The sequence below is a fragment of the Phycodurus eques genome, chromosome 1 (genome assembly GCF_024500275.1).
Source record: "Phycodurus eques isolate BA_2022a chromosome 1, UOR_Pequ_1.1, whole genome shotgun sequence".
Classification (NCBI taxonomy): domain Eukaryota; kingdom Metazoa; phylum Chordata; class Actinopteri; order Syngnathiformes; family Syngnathidae; genus Phycodurus; species Phycodurus eques.
The window spans coordinates 29474636-29487503 of record NC_084525.1 but is presented as its reverse complement, the minus strand read 5'-3'; positions in this window follow the sequence as shown (position 1 = coordinate 29487503).

Below are 12868 nucleotides of genomic sequence, written 5' to 3'. Positions count from 1 at the left end.
TAAATTTCCCTTATGAGTGAGTAACGTATCTATCTAGCTATCCAAGGAAATGGGCATATAAATCTACACAAATGTAACACTTAAAGCCTAAAATAGTCCACAATTGATTGGATTGTTGTCCTGCTAAGACATAAACTTGTGTACCAGATGACCGAGCGTGAGCGTCAAGATTTAGTGTTCAGTGGTTTTGATAAAGCCTTTTATTGGATGAAGGCAAGACGGGAAAAATGTCCGGAATCTTTCTTTAATTGTTCCATCATGTCGCAGCTAGCTAGGTGGTCTCGCAAGACGTTCCTTCCTGTGGGCTCTTTATATGCTGTGGCTAATTGGGCGCGAATGAAATGCATTATGACTTATGACCTAGCACTTCCTAAGCATACACTTTGTTTTCATTTCTGTTTCCTCCTTTAAATGCATCTTACGATTACATTCATTTACAATAATCCATGACATTTGGTCAGATTTACAGTATAATTTATGCTAGAGTAGTAAATAATAACACCATTTTACATGCCAAATGGAGGAATGTTCATCAAAACACATGAAAGAATGTCTCCAAACTTAAATTGCTTGTGACATTTGGACAAAAAGACCAAATGTTTCAGCTCCACAAACGCTGCCGCTAGTGTCAACGTATTGACAACATAACCACAGCAGCATTAGAGCGTCCAAAACATTAAATCAGTCAACCAAGTGAAACTTAAAGACCCTGTAAAAGGACCAAAGAAATATCTTAAATTTGACACACCACAGGGAAGAGTGTTGTTAACAAGTCTGCCAAATGTGAATGATTAAAAAAAGAAAACTACAACGTTTATAAAATAAGGCTCCCAAATTATGTAAACTAAAGCCTGCCCTATAGCTGCAGGACTGTGTGGGAGTGTCCACTGAAAGCTCCCCTTCACCTGTAGATCAAGTACATGTCCGTGGGTTCGTGGCTCACTCAGCCACAAGCTGACTGTCGCTGTACCTATTAATCAGAATCAGAATCAGTTAACTTGTGTCGCTGCTATGTGAACGCACACACGACATAAAACCAAGTGAGGCAGATGTGCCGACACTGTATTGGTGAGCTCACTGGCTCGTTAGCTTGCTAGCCAGCTAGCTAGTTAGCTCACGAGTTAACGCAAGTAATAAACAGTTATCTGTCCCCATTGTGAGGGCACACGCAGGACGCAGCTGGAGCGAGGGAAGATGTATTTTTTCGGGTGGCAGGCATAGCTTGCTGGCCGACTGCATGCTATAGTGGTAAAAATGGAACTATTTATTATCAATAAGGAAGTGGCAGTTGGGCCGAATAGCCACTGAAGCCGCTGGGTACTTATTGAGTAGGGGAGGGCCAACTCATACCAGAAGTACAAGTGCGTACCTGGGCACTCTTTGAACTCCGCTCAAAAAAATCTGTAAATATCAGTCTTTGCACATGTTTTCAGTACTTATCTTGGAACATGAATGTTTCAGTTTAAGTTTGGATACATTTAGGTTCCAACAATAAATACTTATCTTTGCTGTGTTTTCACAGGGGACTATTTTCTTCTGTTTATACTTGTGAGTGTCGTTTTCAAAAGCATCCACTTTGAGATCCGTGCTGAAAAGTTTGCATTTTCAGGCTCCAGAATCTCAACAAATGACCATCACAATGCTTGCTCAAACACCCCCTTGTAAAGTTCTACAATCAAACCTCTAAAATAAATACCTTTGTAATCATGCAATTCATAATTTGACAAATCTTTGGGAAAAATACACCTCTGAAGTTACTCAAAACTTATGCTTTCCAACTACCGTCATGAGTGTTGTCACGTGAGACATGCAGTGTGATAGGCTACAATCACTCTGCAGGGCATGATCCCCAAGTCAGATTTTTTTGTTAAATCCGATATTTTTATGTAGTCATTGACCTAACAAAAACAATTGCGACTTGCTGAAGCAATGCTTATGTGTATCATATCGCGTATTGTTTGTTAAGTAATTAAGTAGAAAACAAGTTTGTGAAGCTTTATTAAAGCCAGGGTAAAAATGGTTGGGTTACGTCAGACAAACAAATCATGTGAGTGACTCGCTGTGGTGGCGATCCCTGACAGGGAAAAGCCAAAAGTCACTTCTTTAGTTAGACGTAGGCTACATACTAATTTGATGCATGCTAATTGTTGGAGAGGGCTTGCTACATGCTTCTGCACTGCAGGCTAATGCTAACCTCATATAGATTAATTGTTTGTTATCAGTTTGTTATGCAAGCTTCTGGGTGACAATTATATTAGCATCTAATTCAAGTTTCTATTTTACAACCGATTGTTTTCCTCTTTTAGATAATCAAAAGTATTTTTCTTTAAATTTACATTGTGCATAAAGCAGGAAACTGCATTTTCTTGTCAACAAACATTTCTAGCGAGGAAATTTCAAACACAAATATCAATAGATTTCAGTTTAAACTTGGCATTTCTTGTATCATTAATTTAGCATTATTTTAAACAAAACTCTTGTTATAAAGGTACAATTTTCTCCAACTATGGTATCTCAGTCAGAACACTAGGGGGCACTACGTAAAGCTATTCCATCAAAAAGAGGACATGAAGAAGAATGTAGTTTCATGTTGAATAGATGTTAGCTGTGTGATGATCGATAATGGTAAATAAACTGAATAAAAAAAGAAATACAGTACAAGAGTTCTTCTTGAGAACTACACTGACTAAAACCAGACCACAATGTACAGGAAGCCCAGACAGCGCACGGCCGCCGAGCTGTGTAACTATTTGCGTGATCACTCACAAAGCTAGCCGCTAATGCTAACAAAAACCACCATACCTAACGTCAGTCGCGCGATTCCCACAATGCAATGTGGATTGTTTTAATAAGAATGAGTGTCCTTATTGTTACGTTAAATATCGCTGTCGTTTTTGTGTATGTTAACATCGGTTCTTGGAATGTATACCTTGTTTAGCTGTCACATTTATTGTTGATTTTTTTTAAAAAATAAAACATTACTTTTGGTAGTGTGTGAAAGAATGACCTCTTGGTCAATTCCTCTACCGGAGCATGCCCAACAGGATATTATTACCTGTTAACAGATAAGATTAGCAATGATGGTGTGGGACCCTACAACCTAGTAACATTCGTAAAGACCTTCAGTATTATGTTGTCACTTATCATATTTTCCTGTAGTAAAACAGTAAGTTTCACATATAGTATACTGTAGCTATAGCAAGAGACATCTACCAAGTGTTGGTTTCTCAGTGCTGTGGTCAAAATAGCAATTCTTTTCAAGTCAATAGGTTCAAGTCCAAGTGAAGTCACGAGTCATTGCTGTTCATGTGCAGTTGCAAGTCTTTTAACATATTGTCGAGTCTAAAGTCATCAAATTCATGACTTGAGTCTGACTCAAGTCCAAGTCATGTGACTCGAGTCCACACCTGTGTTAATACAATTGAGAAGCAACACATCTTCTCAATATTTTCACTCTTTCCAATCAGCTTTCAGCTTTGTTAAAAGCAGAGTTGACTGAGGACATCAAGTGACAGCGAACTCAGAGGCTCCACTTCAGTCACCACACACTTGGCACACGTTTTCTTGTGGTTTCTGCAACTATGCAGACAATGTCAAATATTGTGTGTGTGTGTGTGAGTGAGGTCGGCAAGGCTTGCATGCAAGTGCCCATGTATGTGACCCCACACTGAGTCTATAATGTTCATGTTGATGGTTTTGTATAACGCTGTCTGTTTTTCTGTAAGTGTAAATCATACAGAAAAAAATTCTGTTTCCTCATAGACATACATTAACATACCGTACATTAAGACTATAACTATATACTACTATAAGCAGTGTTGCTACAGTTACCATAAAAAAGTAACTGATTAACTTGACTCATTACTAGATTTTTAAAGTAATTTGGATCGCAAGAAACTTTTTTAGTTACATTCAGCAACTGCTGACAACACCGCCTCAACACAAAAATGGTAACCGGTTTGGCCAATACTTTATTGGAAGTGCATTTTACACACATGGTCATCACAACCAATCAGCGGTGCTGTGTTTAATGATTCCCACGTAGCCCACCAAATGAACAATCATGTAAAAGCCCGCCAATGGCGATAGAGTCAGACCACGCAGGAAAGTGGGTCTGAAACAGAAACATAATCCACAACAAAGCAGAAGAATACATACCTTGTATTGGTACAGTATAGGTATTGAAATCCTGGATGATTTTCAAATCGTGCCTGGAAAGTTTTTGTGCATCCTAAATTGTGGATTTGCCCAGGGAAAAGTGGACATGTGGTCAACCAGTGCAACGCATGTAAGTGGTACAATATCAGAATGTTATTAGAAATACCATACATTAGTAATTTACAGCCAAAATACAAACATTTAATACATTGCATACATAACGTTATGTATGCAAATTGTAACTCCCCAAACGATAGATGGATAACTAGAAAAAGACTTCTTAAGCGGTAATAAATAAATAAACCATGGAAGATCTGTTTAAAAAAACAACTCAGTATGTCTGCAGAAAACATGCACACACACAAATAATAATCCCTGAATAAGCGTGTGCTTGAGTGACATAGGGTGTGCGCACTATGTACAATCACACACATTTTCTGCATCCCACCATTGTCCTGCCGCACTTAGTTCGAGCAGTGTAAATAGACTTACAAGTCAACACACATGTAAAACGTGCAGCGCTCACGTTGACACAGTTAATACAAATCGATAGGGTGTGTGTGTCCACGTTTGCGGATGAAAGGCAGTTTCTGGGAATTGTGCTGCCACCACAGTGAGGAGCTGTTGAGAGCAGGAGGTGGGTGGATTGTGTGTGTGCGCGCGCGAGTGTGCGTTTGCGTGCGTGTATTTATTTTACATTATTTTTTTACATTGATCGAGATTAGAGCAGCTTTTCAACACTCAAAAGTCCGACCAAGCACACACCCTCATTTGACCTATATGCAACTTTGCTTGCCAACACACACTCACGCACAATAATGAGGGCAGGCATGCTGAAAAGGGACAAAGCCTGTTACTTCAAGATGAAGCTGATTACGAGTGACAAAGACTCGCCAGAGCCGCTGCTTGTCCTATGTACGGTGGAACCTCCAAGGTCAAACTCAATCAGTTCCGGATGCTGGTCACCCTGTTTATGTTCATACTGCAAAGTAATTTTCGCTTAGAAAATAATACAAATAGATTCAATGTGTTCCTACCATAAAACCTTTAACTGTACACGTTACAACCAACATTTAACCTTCTGTTCTCGAACATTTCTGGTGATGTCATGCATAACGGGGATTTAAACTCTAAATTTGTGTGTGACTTAATGCTACGTTTACATTATGTTCCCGCCGGGCAAGCAATTGTGTTTCAGGCCACGGTGGACAAAACAGGATGGACGTGTCACAACGCAGGTGGCCAGAGATGAGAATTAGTTTGACACCCCGATCTACTGTACATTCGCAGAAAGAAAAAAAAAAAACATCTTTAGCTAGCACATTGCCATTTTTTTATTAAATTGGTGACAGTAGTTAAAAATGACTTTGTCAATTATGCCATTAGGCTAACAATATGTGCATTTGGTGCATGTTTTTTCCATGTTTTGTCACGGTTCTCACGGCAAGCTACAATATACGGTAGCCATTTTGACGTGGTTTACAGGCCTGACGCGAAACGGCGCATTGTGTTCTGCGAGGGACTGTAAAGCCAAGCCAGGTCAGAGAACTTCATTTGAGACTGCTGTGGCTACAAACGTGCTGCAAAGCTGCGTAGCATCCACGTTTCAACCATAGAAAGCCTTTATCAGAACCATAAAGGACCCCATCAGAATGCGACCGGCCAGGAGGAAACGTACTGGCATTTGTAGTCGACCACAGGCTGAACCGTCGTGTGCCTTTCCGACCCCAACCATGGCCCATCATGGATACAGGATAAGACTGTGAGAAAACTTAGCAAGACTTGAAATAAGGAGAAAAAAATGGCCAAAATCCAGCCCGCTATGTTCCAGGAAAACGGGGTTGCCGTGGTTGCCGAGAACATAGTGTAAACGTAGCATATGAGCCGTATGATATTGGACACATTACAAATTGTACAAACTTAAGGATGTTAGACTGTAGAGGTTCCATAACAAAATGTCTTCTCAAGTAAACCATAAGGCCGCTAAAATGAGAGTTACAGCCGCCTTGACGACGGCAAAAATCAACAGCCATTAGTTAGCAAATCCGGTCAACTAATTACAAACATCCACAGGTCCCATTGACAGGAAGTCCACTCTATGCATATGTGTGTCTACGTGCATGCATTATACGACAGTGGCAGGAAAACGACTCAGAGAGCCAACCCTTTCTGTTGCACACCACAGCTGCTATTCTTCTGCATTAAAGCCCAAAGGAGCACATGTGCTCGTCTGGACAAGAGAAGAAAAAAAAATACAAAATCTATTTGACCTCATCCTTCTTGTGTCATTCAGTAGGGTTCTTGTTGTTATATAACAACAATACTTGAAAGATCAGCTGTAAATTTTGATTGGGAGAGTGGCAACAGTGAATGCTTGACCTTTGAACCGAGTTACCTCATCTCTTCTGTGTCAAACACAGAGTTGGGTAAAGTAGCCAACTATAGTACTCAAGCAAGAGTACTGTTACTTTTGAATAATATTACCCAAGTAAAAAGCAGTCCTCCAAATAATTACTAGAACAAGAGTAAGAAAGTACTCAGTGAAAAAAACACTTAAGTACTAACTAGTGAGTAACTTCTGATTTACTTTTCAAACGAACATCAAATAAAATAAAATAACGAAATAAAATATCCATCCATACATCCATTTTTTGAGCAGCTTAATCCTCACTACATTTATCAAAAAATAACAAATTAAGGCAAATCCAGATCCAAGAAATGGTCTTATACTATATTGGTTCTAGTTGCTAAACAGCACAGTACTGTAGGCTCACCAGGCAGATTACAAAAACAGGAAAAAGGCTGCAGTGGATATAAAATGTCTACACACCCCTGTTCAAATTTTTGTGTCGTAAAATAATTTTGACCAAGATAAATCATTTTCAAACTTTTTCCACCATTAATGTGACCTAGAATTTGTATAGCTCAACTGATTTCTTTTTGTATCTTTTTGACAGGGGAGGTGAAAATAAACAACTGAAATAAACTTGAATGTGATTGACTTGGACTTGATGTTTACCTTCCTGACTTTTTGGCCAGGTCACCAGTGCAAAAAAAGATGTTATGTTTTAACTGGTCTTTTACCTGATTACAAAAAGGTGAAATAAAATAGATTTAAAAAAAATATGGTTGCACAAGGTTGGACTCCCTCTTATAACTGGCATGTGGCTGTGTTCACAAGTAACAGGTCACATTCAAACTCATGCTCAATGGGAGACCGCACACACCTGCCACCATGTCCATTTTTCAGTGAAAGCAACAACAACACATGCAAAGGGTCTTACAGAAACTTGATTTTCATTTTTACATTCTTGTATCGTTTGATTGGAGAAGTCGAGCCAAACATCACTGTGGTAATCATTGTGGATTAGCGCAACGGCGCCCGACGTGGAAGTAAAAAATGGAAGTCAAAAAACAGATTCCGCACACAATTATTGATAAATGAAAGTAGCGAGCGGCGTGTAGATAACTGTAACAGAGTCAAAGTACCATTTCTTAACATAAATGCTAGAGTAAAAGTCAAAAGTATGCTTCATTAAAACTACTCTGACAAGTACAATTTATTCAAAATGTTACATGAGTAAATGTAAGGGAGTAAATGTAGCGCGTTACTACCCACCTCCGGTCAAACATCAGACAAAATCAAGAGGTTTCTTGTTTTGACGTTTTAATAATATTGGTTGATGAAGTGGCAGCACGGTGGACGAGTGGTTAGACTTCGCTTCACGGTTCTGAGAATTTCTGCTCCGGCCTTTCTGTATAGTTTGCATATTCTCTCCGTGCTCGCATGGGTCTTCTCCAGGAACTTCCTCCCACAGTCCAAAAAGAGGCATGTTAGGTTCAATCAAGTCCACTGGTGTAAATGTGAGTGTGAAAGGTTGTTTGACTATATGTGCCCTGAGTTTGGCTAGGAACCAGTTCGGGGGTGGGGTGGGGGATGGGGGGGGGGGGGGGGGGGGTGCCTCTTGTCCAAAGCCAGGTGTGGTAGGCTCCAGTTCACCTGCAGCAAGAAATGGATTGATGGTTGATAAAATTGTGTCTGCCAGAAATAAGATGAGCAAGGTGTACGACTTGACCTCAACCTCTTTGTGAGGTTGAATTCTGAATGTCGCTCCCGTCGATTCACCTCGCAAATCTACACTCTCTACTCAACAAAATGGACCAGCTTCATTTTCTCATAAAGACCAATAAATACTTCTGAAGTTCCGCCGCCCTGTACTTCACGGAGACATGGCTATGTGAACACATCCTCGATGGCCGCCGTAATGCTTCCGGGTTTCCAACTACACCGAGCGGACTGCGTCACAGAGTTATCGGGGAAAACAAAAGGTGGCGGAATATGCTTCGAAATCAACAAAAAAATGGTGTACCAACGTCACAGAGGTCAACACTACACGCACACACACTACAGCCTGGACTTGAAGTCGCTGTTTCTGAACTGTAAGTCTACTCGCCGCGTGAGTTTGCTTTATTCCTTCTCGCCGGTGCTTACACCCCCGCCCTACAGGCCTGTCACCCTGACATTTGCGCTCATGTAGTTCTGTGAACGCCTCATGCTGGACCACCTCAAGAGCATCACGGGACCTTGCTGGACCCCCTGTAGTTTGCCTACCGAGCCAACAGGTCTGTGGATGACGCAGTTAACGCACTTCATCCTAGAACACCTTGATGGCGCAGGAAGCTATGAGAGATCCTGTTCGTGGACTTCAGCTCTGCGTTCAACACCATCATCCCCAAACTCCTCTCCTCCAAGCTTCTCCAGCCCAGTGTCTTGCCTGCCATCTGCCACTGACGGTCGGAACACAGCAGGTGAGGCTGGGGGACACCACCTCATCCACACGCACCATCAGCACTGGGGCGCACCAAGGATGTGTCCTCTCTCCGCTTCTCTTCTCTCGCTACACAAACAACTGTACCTAAACACACCCAGCTGTCAAACTCTGGAAGTTTGTAGACGACACCACAGTCATCGGCCTCATCAAAGACGGTGACGAGTCTGAATATCGACAGGAAGTGGAGCGACAGGAGATTTGGTGCGGCCAACACAACCTGCAGCTAAACACGACGAAGACTGTAGAGATGATCGTGGACTTCAGGAAGCATCCTTGGCCACAGCTGCCCCTCACGCTGCCCTGTGTCAACCGTTGAGACCAAGTTCCTGGGAATTATGGTCTCTCAAGACCTGAAGTGGGAGACTAACATCAATTCCATCCTCAAAAAGGCCCAGCAAAGGATGTACTTCCTGTGGCTTCTGAGGAAGCACGGCCTGCCACAGGAACTTTTGAGGCAGTTCTACACAGCAGTCATCGAATCAGTCCTGTATTCATCAATCACAGTCTGGTTTGGTGCTGCCACAAAAAAAGGTCCAACTCCGACTGCAACGGACAAACAGGACTGCCGAAGAAATCGTCGGTACCCCCCTACCCACCCTTGAGGACTTGCACGCTGGCAGAACTAAGACAAGCGCATGCAAAATTCACTTGGACCCTCCACATCCTGCTCACCACCTTTTCCAGCTGCTTCCCTCAGGTAGCTGCTTCCCAATCAATGCAAACTAAAACCAGCAGACATTCCAGCAGCTTCTTCCCCCTTGCCATTAACTTCTTAAAAAGTTTCCATTGTAACATGCTGCCAATTTCGTCTTCAAATTGTTGTCACATCTCTGTGGGGACTCCATTATTCATGCACTCACTGTCAATGTCACTATTCACTATTTGCATATCTGTTGTTGACCAATACTGGCCACTCATGTACTTGAGAAGTATCTGCACCATTTGCACATCTGTCACTATTCCAGATTATCACTATATTAGTCGTTATTGTATCAGCATTACCAGAACCTTTCATTGCTCCTTGACTCTCCGTAGTGTGTTTTTATCTTTTTATGTCTCAAAAGTATTTTTTTGTCAAAATGTCTGTTGTCCTACGAGAGCAGCTGCAACTACCAGAGACATATTCTTTGTGTATTTTAACATACTTGGCAAATAAAGACGATACTGATTGACCAAATGAGTCATGAAATTAAAAAATACAAGGAAAATAATAAATGAAGTACATTTACACATTAAACATACGCACAGATTTGTGCTTGAATCGTGAATGGTGCGTATGCATGTTTGACACACAAATCTGTGCTTCAGTAATATGTTCATACTTGTTTTTGTTCGTACTTTGCCAACAAATTTAGAACCTCCTCAGACCATGTGTGTACACACAAACAATGAAGGATCAGCTTCCACCACACATCTTTTACCCAAGATGCATAACGTATTGGAATTGGCGTCATTTATAAAAACAACGATAATAATAACTTTAACAATCGTAACTCAAACCAGGAATTTGCTGATAAGTTGACTAATGTCCTAAATAACAAGGAAAAGATAACCTGTCATCAAGTTTACCTTATTTCCGTTCAAGTGCTTCTACATTATGTGCATGTACAGTATGTGTGTGTCCGCTGCTGCAGCTCTCTGCGTTAAGTCTGACGTTGTCACTCAACGAGCAGGACCTAGTTTTTCCAAGGCTTCAGTATTCTTTGTAATCCTTACAATAATCTGATTTATGTATTTATTGTGATTCTGCATGTGCAAATGTGATGCAAATTGATCGATTTGCACACACACCGCCGTTGGCGTGGTTGCTTGTCAACGTACCAGTGATTTCTTTCTGTTGCTTCAAAAGCTAATTTCATGAATTTAATCAACTACAAATGCCTCTTTGCTGCTCTATATTTCTTACTGTGTATTTTAACAATGTATGTTTTTATATTCTTGACTCAAATAATTTTTTGTATACAGTGGAACCTCGATTTAATGGACTAGTCGGGGCGGGGAGTCGTCAGTTACAGTCGATTGTCCGTTATATTGAAACACTTTTTATTTGTGGCCATATGCACCCTTATTACTATACAGTCCAACATTATTTTGTACTTTTTTTGTGGCCTAAAACGGCCAGTACAGTACAACGTCATTGTAAATAACACTGGTGTGCTTGTTGTTGTAGTGAGAAGTGGCAAGTTGAGGCGGGTGGCCTCAAGGAATTAGTGTGCTTCCTATTTCCAAATCCATTAATTAGATGAACGGCTTTACAAAAAAACTATTAACTGTACCAAAAAGAGCATGTTCTAGACTCCAGAGACTTGTGTGTCGTATTCATCTTAAAGCTTTTTGGGAGCCATCTCTTGTGACTTTAAAGCGCCGTATATTGGCCAAGATGTGTCAGACGTGTGCCCTTTTATAGGGAAATGTGGTTTATACAGATTCGTCATTTGGAATGAATTCTGACTCACTTACATAGGCACCGTAGTGTGAAGAAAATTAGCCAGTACACACGTTTCATGAATCTGTGATGCTCAACTTGTACACAGAGTTAAGTACATTTCTACACATTTATTAGTGAATGAGTGTGTCCATTGTGTGTAGTGTACTTGTGGTGACCAACACAGCAAACCGAATGCATACCAAGATCTCCACTGACAATCACAAGTCTCCTTCCCCGAACCACGTGTCTGTTGTAGTACCAAGACTGACCTGTAAGAGGCAGCAACGTGACAGTGCGTCAGTAAAGAAATTACAAAGGAGAAGAAAGTGTAGCAATAGAAGAAGCTAGCCTAACTGTTAGTTTATCTGGTTGCAAACTCTTCCGTGTCATTTTTACTGCTGTGAATGACATAATGAGATGTTATACAAACAATTGACACAACCAGTTACGCATCTATTTATGTCCGGAAAACGTGCAAGCTTCAGGTCTCTTCCTAATTGGCTATTATTTAATTTCTCGTCACAATCTGAGAGTCTGTGGCTCGGCCGAACTTGGTGTTGACCGGAAATAATGAACAGGTTTAACATTTACAATTGTTGGCCCCCCAACCATTTTCGAAGCAGATCGGCGGAGGAAAAAAACAATTCTCTTAATACACTCCTACCACAGGATGACTGCTTTTGATAATCTTTCAGAGACATCAAAGGCCTTTCCTCAATCTACATTCCGGCCCAAGTATCTGTATGCATGTACCCTTAATATGCATGTGCAGGCGAATTGTGTAAATGTACCAGTTGCATGCTTTAGCACTTCTTGTAGGACGTCTGAGCAAAGTCAGGTGATCTTGAGGTGTCCATGTTTTGTTCTGGCTGCAGTGATGTGAGGTGAGGTTTTGCCAGCATACCGTTCATGTGACATCCAGACGGCAATTGCTGGACTCATTTACCATCAGAGAGGAAGAATGTGACCCACAATGGCTAGAATGGCTCCATCCATCCTCCAGAGAGGACACTTCCTGTCTGACATCATCAGCACAAGCCGCTGAATAGACTGGGGGGCGTGCGGTTGTGGTGGGGTTTGGGTGGAGGACAATTCCTGGTGCCCAGGTTCTGGTCCGGTGGCGGCACATGAAGGACACCAGACACTTCCTGCTTGGGAGGGTCAATGGCAGAGACTCCATAGATCTAGTTGAAGTAGAGAAGCACTTCCTGGCGTCAAGAGGTGACTTTGAATGACTCCATAGATCACAGGGAAAGTCCACTTCCTGAATTGTGCCACTGATAACTGGAACAAACACTTCCTGCTCCAGGTGGGTCCAATGTGCTATCACATTGTTCTCTCGCGGTCCAATACAAATCCAAATGATTTTCAAGAATGTGTACTTGGATTAAAGAAAAAAAAAAAAAGCTGCTCATCAGTACACAAAAAAATAAGACCAATAAAATTAAAC